The following is a 13,169-nucleotide window of genomic DNA, read 5'->3' as shown; positions in this document are numbered from 1 at the left end:
TTAATGCCATCGACTCCGAGACCCAAACAAACAACCCTACTATCACTAAACAAAGGGACACACTACAAATTATGATCGAACTGACCAAACTTAAGTGCAGACAGGACCACCTAGAATCAACAGTGAAGACTTTTCAAAATAATTCCTATCAACGTGACCTGCATGACCAAACTAATACAACACCTGCAAAGCCTACTAGTAGAACACCTTTGTTTAAGCAAGTTCAAACACCAAACCGCTTGAATAGGGCTGTGAAAAATTCAAGTTCAAAGAAAGGAAATTATTTTAGTGTCTCTCTACAGATAGCCAAAAATAAAGAATTACAAGAACAAAGACAGATGGACACAAACCCCGAAAAAACAATAGTTCGTGCAAACATAAAAACTTTCGGTAACTTTCGAGTACATAACAAACCCCCAATGACAGCAACTCTACTTAAAGACAAAACTTTTGAAGATTTTTTGAAAGAACACATGGAGAAAATCTTAAGAAAAACAAACAGCTCACCAGATGACAGCATGACCAAGACTCCATTAACTAGCACTCCTTCAGATATCGTACCTGGAAATACTTCAAATACTTTTTTAGAAATTATACAAGAAAGCCAAAACACCACTTAAAGAAAACAAGGAAAAAACCTATCACCATCTTTCATCAGAACATTCAAGGACTATCAAAAAAGGTGGAAAGAGTAAACCATCTATTGAGTGACCTACATCCAACCATATTAATACTTACTGAACATGGATTAAACTCAGATAAACTATTACTCACTAAGATTAGTGGTTACAATTTAATTACACACTACAGTAGAAAAGACCATAGATTGGGAGGAGTTGCAATCTACATTAAGGAAACAGAAACTGCAAAAACAGAAGCAATCAACATAGCAAACAGTTGTCAAGAACTGGTATGCGAAGCTGCATTAACAAAGATAAAAATCAAGAAAAAAACTCTACATTCTAGGGGTTTATCGAACACCAGGAGGACAAGCTAATGTAGCTATCAACATTATATCAGATATACTTACCTCATTTACAGCTGAGGCAAAATCTTAATGGGCGACATCAACATAGACAGGCTAACTGTTAACACGAATAATACTATTTTCGAAGATGAACTGCTGGTTTTTGGAGTCAGGCGGCTTCCCCTTCCACCGACAAGAATTACTAATCATTCTACAACATCAATAGACTGCATCTGTACCAACATACCTGAAGATGCAGTCGACTTTTCAGTGATCCAAGGTGGAATGTCGGATCACACTGGCCAAATCTGTTCTATTGCAGTGGAAAGAGAAGTCTTCCCTAAAAAAAGAAGCTACACAAAAAAGAATTTTCTCAATAAAAAACCTTAATAGCTTAAAACAGGAATTCAAAATGGAAAAGTGGGAACTGGTACACAATGCCCCTGATGTTGAAGAGGCATACAGAACATTTCAGACAACTGTCAGACAAATATTGGACCTTATATGCCCTAGCAAAAAAGTAAGAGCAAAGCCGAGGGGCAGACTAAAAGTTCAGTATGACCAAGAGTCCAAAATACTAAAAGAAGATTTTATAATTGCCTTACAAAGATATGAGCTCACCAGAAATGAACATGATAGAACATCCATGGCAGCAAAAAAGAAAGCTTACGATCTCAAGCTTAGGAGTCTCAAACAACATATGGCTGCTAACTACATCACTAACTCTGACAATAAGTCTAAAGCCGTTTGGGACATAATAAACTCAGAAAAGCAAAGTAAGCAACAGAAAGAAAATTCAACACTGAAGATGGAGATAGAAGGAAACATAATATACAACCCCGCCGAAATAGCCGAACATTTCAACCAATACTTTTCCCAAATAGCAGATTCCACATTAGGTGAAAATAGAGAACATCTGGAATACACAGCCATAACTCATCTGATTTTGCTTCCACAAAGAAATTGTCAATCACTAATTTTAACACCAACAACTGTTAAAGAAGTTTTGGGAGTGATAGCTTCCCTGAAAACTAAATTATCATGTGGAATTGATGAAATTCCTTCAAAATTAGTAAAACACTGTGCCAAACAACTAGCACCACCACTGGTTACCATAATAAATCAATCGTTTTCCTCAGGCCAGTTTCCATCCCCCTTAAAAATATCAAAAATATACCCAAAGCACAAAAAAGGATCCATCACTAAACCCGAAAATTACCGTCCCATTTAACTAATACCAACTTTCTCAAAAATAATAGAAAAGGTAGCACTCTCAAGAATGTTACAACATCTGGACAGATATAATCTAATAACAAAGAACCAACATGGCTATCTCAAAGGACGATCCACCACCACAGCTGTCACTAATCTAATTGAATACGTCATAGATAAATTAGAAGACCACAAACACGTATCAGCTGTCCTATTAGACTACAGTAAGGCTTTCGATTGTCTAGATCATGATCTTATCTTGAAAAAGATTTCAGCCCTAGGTTTTGGAGGCTTGGCGAAAGATTGGGTGACTAGCTACCTGAAAGGACGCAAGCAAATAGTTGAGATTCAACAAAATGTAAATGGGAGTAAATGCGTGTATAGATCAAGACAACTCACAGTAAGTAGAGGAGTGCCTCAAGGCTCAGTTTTAGGCCCCTTTTTGTTCATACTTTTTACAAACGATTTCCAAGTTTTATCAATGACAATTCTGTAGAAACCATTATGTACGCAGACGACACAACTCTTTTGTTTACAAATAACACAGCACAAAATCTAATTTTGAATATTTCATCAGCAACAGAAAAATCACTCCAATACTGCCTTCAAAACGATCTGGTCATAAATCAATCCAAAACCACCCAGATCAATTTTAGCAGAAGACAAGAGCAGATTCCAAAAATACCTAATATTTTAGTTGAAAAAAAGGCAAAACTGCTAGGCCTAACAATTAATGCTGACCTCTCCTGGACAGATCACATATGCGATCTGACCAAAAAACTTTCATCTGGCATTTATGTGGTAAAGCGAATGAAGTGGATAGGAGGTTTGGAGACGGCAAAGACAGCATACTATGCTGTAGTGGAGTCCCACCTCAGATATGGCTTAATTTCATGGGGAGGAACATCTGAAACCAATCTCAACAAAATCCTGATACTCCAGAAAAAAGCTGTAAAGGCACTCTATAGCCTCAGCCCTAGGGAGAGCTGCAGAGAAGCTTTCAAATCCCTGCAGCTTCTTACTGTCATAGCACTATACATCCATGCAGTCGTCATCTACACCAGCCAGATGGACCTTCCTAGAAATGAAAATGCTCACTCATACCACACCAGACGAGCAACGGACTACATTCTCCCTGTACACCACACATCGCAATTCAGCAAAAAACCTTCTTACATTGGACGCAAAATCATTAATGCACTACCACCAAATCTCAAGAACATGAAAGGGAACGAACTAAAAAGACATTTTCGAGACTGGCTGATGGAACGACCTGTATATTCATTGAAGGAGTTCTTCGATCTTCAATAAATACCATATCAATATTTGTAAAGCAAGAAATATTAATCTAAGTTTTTGTTATTATATACTATTGACGCAATTGTATTTCTTAAAGAAACAACAAATAAAGAATATTGTCTATTGTGTATATATATATATAGATATATTTTATATATATATATATAATATATATTTTTTTATATTTATTTGTTTAGTTACATTTATGTTGCAATTTTGGAGAAATTCATTGACAATTTTCAAATAACTAAACTTATAAGGAAATAAACTTATTGTTTTTTGTAACTAGTTTGGCTAGGTTGGAGAGTATTTCATCTGTGAGTGAAATAGGACAGTTTGAATATCATTAGTAACATTTTTTATATGTCCGAAAACATGGCTTTTTGTTGTATTTCATATGTATTATGGTACCATTTAAAACATCAGTATACAAAAAGTAAACTTACTTTATGTATTATCTTTTATTTTGTAACTTCTTTATGTTAGGTTTAGATGATATTTCATCTGTGAATGAAATGAACAGTTACAATTCTTTTAGCAACATTTTTACATGTTTGAAAAAATGGCTTTTTGTCATATGTATTATGGTACCATTTAAATCAACATGACATAATAATGCATTACATTTGATTTTTATACAGATTTTAATAAAACTTATAAGTAGGTGGACTTGTTTTTTTATTACATTTTATTTTGTAACTTGCTTATTCTAAGTTTACATGATATTTCCGCTGTGAGTGAAATGGGGCAGTTACATTATTAGTAAAATTTTGACCTTCACCGTAGCGTGGATAGGGCTGCGCCTCTCTAACCGAGAGGTCACAGGTTGGATACCCTGGGGAGGTATATAAATATTTGTAAATGGGTTTGAACCGTTTCCCTACAAAAACGTTTAGTATGCTCAATTAAAATGCCATTGGCGTAGAAAGAACCCCCTTAAAAATGGATTGTTGTTTTATTTTGTATACAGTGTCCTTGAAAACTCCTTGAACGGTATAATAATGTTTAACTTATAATCAACTTTTTTTAAAGCAATGAGACTTGATATATCAATATTACCCATAAAAAGAAATTTTTATGTGATTGTCAAGTTTTTATCTCACTAGGGGTACAACCTACAAGGACTCAGAATCTTATAAATAAAAATGAATGTCGAAATGTGTTGGTAAGCGCTAAACTCGATAACGGGTGGACGGATTCGGTTAATTCTTTTTGTAAAATGTTCATTGAAATCCGAGGAAGGTTTTTATGAAGGAAAAATTAAGAAAATTTACCTGGATTATTTTATAATTTAGGAAAAATGGTAATATTTACGTTTTATAATCTAAACTTTAGCTGAAACTAAACAGCTGATGACATTTTCAAATTCGTTGAAGAGGCAAAAACATTTGTTTACATTTTAAATTATACAACAGTGGTTGATCAGTAGTGATGCAGATAGCAAAGACAAAGTTAATAGTTATAATATATGGGATAGTAATACGTTATGTAGTAACTTTTACTCCAGATTGCGCCAGTGACAAATTAAAAACATCTAAAGGCATTGTAGATTCTATTCAAACACTGTGCGTTGAGGTATCGAACGTCGTCTCAAACAAAATTAAAATGACCCATGGTGTCCCTCAGGGCTCCATCCTTGGGCCTCTTTTGTTCCTAGTTTACGTCTGCAGACTGAATTCAGTGATCCAGCATGGAAAACTGGTTCAGTATGCTGACGACACAACTCTCTGTATCAAAAACAAATCAACTCAAGACCTGGAAATCACATCCTTCATGGAACTGAATGCATGCATTCAGTATTTTGCTGAATTGAACCTGAAAACAAATCATTCAAAAACAAATGTCATGTGTTTTAGCCTCCGACAAAATGATCACGAAGTTCAGCCTGCCGTGTTTGTGGATGATGTGCTTTTAGAGGAAACTGACTCTACAAAGTTTCTGGGAATGTTCCTAGACAGAGGACTGACCTGGGCTGATCATGTTGACAATGTATGTGCTAGAGTGGCCTCAGGCATATATGCCTTGCGGCACCTGGCAAAGTTCTGTTCCCCCAGAGTTCTGAAAATGGCATATTTCGGCCTGATTCATCCACACTTTGCGTATGGAGTGAGACTCTGGGGAGGTTGTGCCAAAAACAAAATGGAAAGAGTTTTCAAGCTCCAAAAAAAGGCAATCAGAATCATTGCATATTTAAATTACAGAGAGTCGTGTAGGGAATCTTTCAGGGAGTTAGAATTGCTGACTTTGCCCTGCCTTTATGTTCTGGAGGTGATCATGTACTGCAGATCAAAGTGTGATTTGGTTCGTGGCGGTAGCGTTCACCACTATGAGACGAGAGGCAGGGACAACTTCCGAACTCGGCAATACAGACTGACATTATCACAACATCTCCCTCAACAAGTTGGTGTCAGACTAATAAACAAGCTCCCTGAAAGCGTCAAACTTTCCGCCAATCAACATCAATTCAAAACTCGTCTTAAACGCCTTTTGGTGTCCAAAGCGTTTTATTCTGTCGATGAATTCATGGTCAGCCGCTGGGATGTCTAAATCTAAATTTAACTTGGATCTGAAGTCAGTTTGAATGTGTTTGAGTGAATGCATGAATTGTAAGTATGAATGTGTTTTGAACGTCTAAGCCTGTGGTTTATCTTACTTACTTCTGACTTTTGCAATACAATGTCCATTGTCAAAATGCAATAAAGAGATTGATTGATTGATTGATTGACTGTTTACAACCCAACCATAATAAACAAACTGTGAATAGTTTCAAGTACGGCTCGAATCTGGAGGGCTTCCTTGGCATTGTGATATAGGATTTTAAAGTGGCTTATGGAGATACAGAGAAATATATACTAAAATGCCTCAACGATACATTCTTTCCCAGACTACACTCCGAAAAACAAGAGTTCTCTAAAGCGAATTTGTATAAACGCTTATTTTCAAATGATACATGAACTTATTAAGTATTTTCCCTTTATACCAGAAATAGGTAGGAGTTAAAAGTAAATATTTCTTATTTTACCAAGCGAAGTTAAGGCTAAGAAGACTGCTCTAATACTTAACCTGGGACCAACGGCTTAAAGATGACTTCCGAACCATCACTCAACGGTTACCCATCTAGGAGCAACCACGCACGACATTGCTTGATCCGGTTATCTCGGGATAACCGATGTACCCGCTACACTGCACCATTGGGAGTTAGATAGGATTTCCCTCTAAACCGTAATAGGCTTCTCAGTCCTACGTATGTATGTATATTATCTTCGCCGGAATAACAAGGCAAACTCTTCTATGGAACTGGAAATATCTTAGACCTAAAGTAGATTACAAGAGTCGGAATTAGAAGTTTTTTGACCGAAGTAGGTTTTTGAGATACAAATATTTGGTTGATCAAGGCGACATGTCAGACTCTGCCAGATATGACGACGGTAATATTCGAAAAATAATTCTAACCAGAAATGCTCCTACACGTGCAAAATGTGATATAATAGTCAGGTTAAACTCTGATCCTCCTTCCTTCTATATCCTGCCTACTTAAAAAGTTAGAAACATTTCATAGAAATGCATCATATTACATCATAAGCGCTACTGCTAAGTAGTATAAAAACTTTGATTTTGAAAATTGCGTCTGAAGCTGCGGTCTTATAAATAAAAATAATCTCAAAATGTGTTGCTAAGCGCTAATCTTAACAACTGGCAGACCAAATTAACTAATTCTTTTTGTAAAATATTCATTGAAGTCCGAGGAAGGTTTATATGAAGATAAATATCATAAAAGTTCCCTGAAGTATTGTATAATTCAGAAAATGGTAATTTTTACTATTCATATTCTAAATTAAAATCCACTAAACAGTTTAGATTTAAATTTTAGAACAGTGCTTGATCTGTAGTGATGTATAATCTGAAATATCTATATGACTTGGAATCCACTGTAGAGCAATATTTTTCTTCAATTCTAATATTTTGAATATTATTGAAAAGATTTGATTTTGTTTCGTTAAACTTTAAAAGCTGTTTTCTATAGCGCTTAGTGCTGCCTGCGAGTCTGTTAATATAACAAAATTATTAAAGTCCAAATTATTTATATATACAGTACATTTTAAAATTGATATTAGTTCGCTTTAAAAATTAAAAAGATTGTAAATGTTATTTTAAAATGTCCTTGAAATACCGCTATGAGGTTGGTTGCAATGGGCGGAGTTCTATGAGGTGATATTGGCAATGCCATCAGGCTCCTTGATTATTTTGCCTCCGTCCTCAAGAGTAATGTTTCCTCTTAACGATTTACATTTTCCTGTTGCATGGCGGACAGCTATAGGCTTGCTGTCCACCCGAGAAGAGAACAGATTGCTTTTGTTTGCTATTCGATCAGCAGTCTCCATGACTTATCTCAGAGTCACGCAGGAAAACTAAACAGTAAGCACTGTCACAGTACAGTACAGTCTTGCCTCCATGTGAGAATTTGATGTGACTGTGATCCATGAATGAAATTTTAATGTTCCTTTCGAACAACAAATCATAGAGGTAACAGTTTCTAAAATAAAAGTGCCGTTTATCTGAAGAGACATTTTGTCTGAAAATTGATCTCAAGGCAAGGTGGTGACAAGTTTTACAATATTTACACATTAAAAGTTCTTTTGAATGTTGAAATCTTTACAGATTCTAATTGAATTTTTCTAAACATTACATTTTTGTATGTCATTTTTGAGCTTTTTGGCCAAAAATCCCTGCTCAATTGTATGTTACCTGTTCCTGTGTTGGAGAACCATCAGATTTGTTTGTCTATCTGCCAGGTATTCAAACAAAAAACATTGTATATCACAAATCATTACAATGAAAATAAAACTGATTTTTGAATAATTATGATTCACATGATTAACAATAAAGCGATTACATACTTTTAAATGCTTATTTATGTTTTATTTAATTATTTTTTATTTACAACGCCCTATCACCAGGGTGACGGTTCTGTTCAGGAGAATGTTTTGCCCCCACTATAAAATAGGGGAACAAAAAAACTGCCACATTACAAATATTTTGGACAGAACGAAGTCTGTCGGGTCAGCTAGTAAAATCATAAATTAGAGCTTAGTTTGGGGTGTATATCAAGTGAAAGGTCTTCTTTTATGGAACACAATGTTGGAAACCAGACCTTAAAAGGTTTTCCCTATCTAAAATGGCAGCATTTTACATTTTCTTAACATATCATGAGGTATTTGCAGAATTTTTTCATCGATGTGATGAATTATTGGTGATGAATTTCTTTTTTGATGCATGTTTTATCAAAACTGACTAGTTTTGTGTTTTGTTATTGTGATGTCTGACTAAAACTGAAAGAATAACCCTGCTTATGATGAGGGAATATGATGGCTGCTTCTGAACATTTGATCAGGTTGCGTATTTATTTAATGACAGTTTCCTGGACAGACCACCAATATCAAAGTCTACATTATGTAGAACAGTCCAACGTTTGGAAGAAACTGGCAGTGTAGAAGACCATGAAAGAAGTGGTAAACCTAAATCTGCTACAACGAAGATAAATCCATAGATGTATTACAAAGTTTCATCAAACAGCCACACACATCAACAAGAGCTGCAGCAACTTTTCATGGTATAAGCCAAATTTTCAGTGTTAAAGATTTTAAAACAACACCACTATCATCCTTATAAGGTTAATTTACTTCAGGAGCTTTCTGAAGATGATTTTGATAGAAGAGTCCACATCTGTGAAACAATGATGGGCAGATGTGAACAGAAACATAATTTCTTATCTAATGATGTATTTTCAGATGAAGCTACCTTTGCTTGCTACCTTGCAAGGAGATGTAAATAGACATAACTTCCATTATTGGAGCAAAAAAAACCTCACTGGATAAGAAATAGCCATACACTTCTGTTTCTGAAACCCCCAAAAAAGAATGTGTGAAGATAGTTGGAAACCACACTGTAGAACCAACCCTTTGTAATCAATAGCAGTTTGATTGGGGTTTCAAATGAATTGATGTTGAGAGATACAATTATACCGGGCTTTTGTACTGTGTTGGGACAAAGTTATAATACAGTATGGTATCAACAGGATGGGGCATTACCTCATTATGCACTAAAAGTACACAAGCTGCTGGACAGAGAGTTTCCCAATTGTTGTAAGGATGTAGGGGAGAAATAGAGCGGCCACCTAGATCATCAGATTTAAACCCTTTTGATTTGTTTTTATAGGGTTATTTAAAAAAAAGAGTTTTATATAACAAAGTCTTCCAACACAAGAACTAATTCATCCCATCATTAAAGTAACTCGGATAATACCTCCGATATGTTACAAAATGTTATTCCTGGTTTCTACAATAGATTGGGATATTGCCAACAGACACTTAGAGAGCATTTTGAACACACTGTAACTAAGTACTTAATTTTTAATTTCACTACAGTAAATTAATGTTATCTTTAAGAAATAGAGTATGGTGTGTGATATATAAACGCCGTCATTTTGGATGTGGTAAATCTCTTGAGGTTTGGTTTATGGCATTGTGTTTGACAAAAAAACCTTTAACTTTATGTAAATCTCCACCTATGCTCTAATTTTAGATTTTCTTCTGAATCCTTGCAGGCTGTCCCTCTGATGAGATAAATACTTGAAAATTACATAAGAAATTAGATGTTTATAGGTAACATTGATACATCAAATCTCATTGCTTTACAAGAAATGGTTTGTTTTGTTCTCTTAGGACAAAAAGGTTAGAAACAGCACCTGGTCCACGAGGAAGAATTCAGGGCACTTATCTCAGGTCATATCCCCTGGCGAAAGAAGGGGAGGCCAGCTCTGAACCAGCCTCTCCAGTCAAAGCAGGCAGAGGGTGGCACACTCTTGTTGAGGCTAGCAAGAACCTCTGAGTTAGGGAACGATTCCCACCAACTCTAACAGTCACCTCCCACAGTAGACTAGACCTATCGAATTGCCCTTGCACCAGAATCTCGACATTTGTGGTTAGTAATGTGCAGCTCCTGGACATCCATACGGTTGCCCAGATTTAAGTGATACATTGGTTTTTGCTGTGCCCACTGTTAGATTCAACTGGAAGGTATAAACCAGCCAGAAGTGATCCCTGCAGGGTATTGCATGAAATGGTTAAAAAATTACAAAACCCCTCCGGAACTTTTAAAGCACACTGTATATTATACCATACAATTTTTATTCAGTCTTTCATCCAATTTTTTTGATAAAGGGTAATGGAAAAAATATAAAAATATTGTATATGAATGCAATAGTTTATTGTATACTTTTAAGCCATTTGGTACTAGTTTACACGACTCCCTTCACATTATTTGTTGATTTTTCAATTGGGAAATTCTTAATAAGTGACTAGAACAGCAATATAAATTGAATAAAAGTGAGGAAAGGTCTAACAAATTTGTTTAATTCCCGCCTAGAATAAGAAAAAAATCACTTACGTAAAGGTGGGAAGCATTCAGATAATGCGTTTTCATCTCAGTAGGGGGACATGTACTCATATAGGGTGGTGGGTCCTTGAGTAGACGAGAGTTCATTAGCTCCATGAACAAAATGTGACTTTTTTCACTCTTATTCTACAATTCTTTTAATAATCTGTTGATTAAAACCTGTGTCTATTAGATCTAAGGTAGTAAGATTAACACTCTGAGTATGGAAGCAGCTTATTTTGACACTACTTTATGTCAGTAACTCAATTTTAACGTTTTGACTTTCGATAATATTTCATATAGCACAATGTTATTAGAGGCATCTAAACAAATAGTATTTGATTGATTCCAAGCTATCGATGAATACGTCAGCATACATTTTTTTCATTCTCTTTGGTCTGTAAGCAGCTTTATAATCACTAAGATCTTGTTCTCCGTCAGCTGACATAGTGATTGGAAGAAGTGTTGTCCATGCCATGTTTTTTTCCTTATATGCCAGTAATGTATTTTGGTAAAATATAGCACTAACTACATGTATTCTTATAAGTGCACTCTTTCTGTTGCAATACAATACTGATTGATTGTTACGGATACAAAATAATTATGCTGATTAGTCCTGGACTAGTGCAACAACCTAACCTAGCAACAAAGCATTTTTCCCAGAATTATTGCAATTGCAACAAAAAATTTTACTTTAGCTTAATACAACGTTATCATGTTTACTTTCTATGTAAAGAAGTATTTGATCTAGAGCCCACTACGTTTGGAAAAGTTTTCTTACCAGGGACCTAAAAAAACCACATTATTAGAGAGAATACTCGTATACTTGATTTGACTTACTGTGAAAACTAAATGTCATTATGATGATTGGTTCATATTTTCTGCCCTCCAAAAGGAAGCGATGTCGGCAAGAAGGAAGTTACTCTGTTCCTATCTATCACTTGGTATTATGCGAAATAAGTAGGTTTATACTATTATGTTATCACAAACATGTTGTTAGTAATGCCAAAGTAAAGATAACCTTTACAAGTGCTAATGTAATCTAAGCTTGAATTTAGGTACTATCTCGACATATGGGGCCACAGAAGCTCGCATTGAAGGCCAGAGGCATTTCCGATCAGTACTTTCCCGACCTCAGATCACGTTCCAGGACAACCTGGCAGCCCCTCGCCACCGTGCACACCTTTAGCTCCACTCCACACTTCTTGCAAAAATTATAAAAACATTCCTAGACATAGTATATACCTAAATTCAAGCTCAGATCACGTGAGTGCTCATTCATTTTTGATATTTATAACATGTGCGTATGTATTTACTTACTTTATATAGCCTAATAAAAAATAGTAGATGAGGACAGAGCGGCATCTCGCCAATATTGCTTCTTTCTAATAATGTGGTTATTTAGGTCCCCTATAGTAAATACTTTGAAAAATAATGATCTCCACATAATACTAAAGCACCATAATAATATACATATAACTTGCTTAGATTTTAAAAATCTTAACATCTAGTACAAAATTTAATGCTTTCAACAAAGTAAAAAAATTGCTGTAGTCACCACTTATTATACCGTAGCCAAAAAATCCCCAAATCATGGGAAGTGGGTGGGACTTATCATTTACCCAATTATTATGAAAATGTTCAACTAGAATTCAATAAACCCATAATCCTCTTTCTTCATAATATGAAATTTCAACTCATTGTGAAACAGTCAGTATATGACATAATAAGGTCCCGTAGGATTATTATTAATCTACTTTATGATTTTACAAAATAGCTTGGAAAACGGCAAAAGCTGGTGTATCACTGTGGATGTTTCGCATCTGTCATTTTAAATGAAAACTTCAAATAAAATGTTATAATAAGTAATGACGGAATGTTTAAAGTAATATATTAAAATCTAAATTTAAAATGACATTAGCCTAACATAGATTGTTTTTACTTAAGCAATTAACTTACCACAGTAATAAATTGTAGACTCGTCGAATTTGTTACTTTTATGTTTAGTTGTTACTATAACAGCGGTCACCGGTAAAAGTTAACTGACTAGTGGATTGTTATCACAATCTGACTCTGGCTAATTGTAATAACAAACAAGGAATGACGGAATGGAATGACAATTATTTTTTTACACACAGTACATAGAGTAAAGAATGAAAAATAGATAAGGGTTTTCACACTACACAACATGTTAGCAAAACTGTACTCTCACAGCATCGTCCAGCACGTCGATGGAATCGGAGGCCTTTAGATTTTA

General features: G+C 35.1%; 1 protein-coding gene across 1 annotated transcript in view; it reads right to left on the bottom strand.

Moving 5' to 3' along the window:
• The window catches only part of LOC124371224 (glutathione S-transferase 1-like), a 35,745-nt gene extending 22,783 nt beyond the window's left edge, over positions 1–12,962 (bottom strand). The window contains exon 1 of the mRNA XM_046829556.1: positions 12,872–12,962. The gene's annotated coding sequence lies outside the window, so the exon portion shown is untranslated. The remainder of the gene's footprint in view (positions 1–12,871) is intronic.
• Positions 12,963–13,169: the final 207 nt, after the last annotated feature.

Source organism: Homalodisca vitripennis, unplaced genomic scaffold, assembly GCF_021130785.1.
Source record: "Homalodisca vitripennis isolate AUS2020 unplaced genomic scaffold, UT_GWSS_2.1 ScUCBcl_1138;HRSCAF=4387, whole genome shotgun sequence".
NCBI classification, from domain to species: Eukaryota; Metazoa; Arthropoda; class Insecta; order Hemiptera; family Cicadellidae; genus Homalodisca; species Homalodisca vitripennis.
Note: the sequence above shows the minus strand (reverse complement) of the source record. Positions and strands in the feature narration are given on the sequence as shown.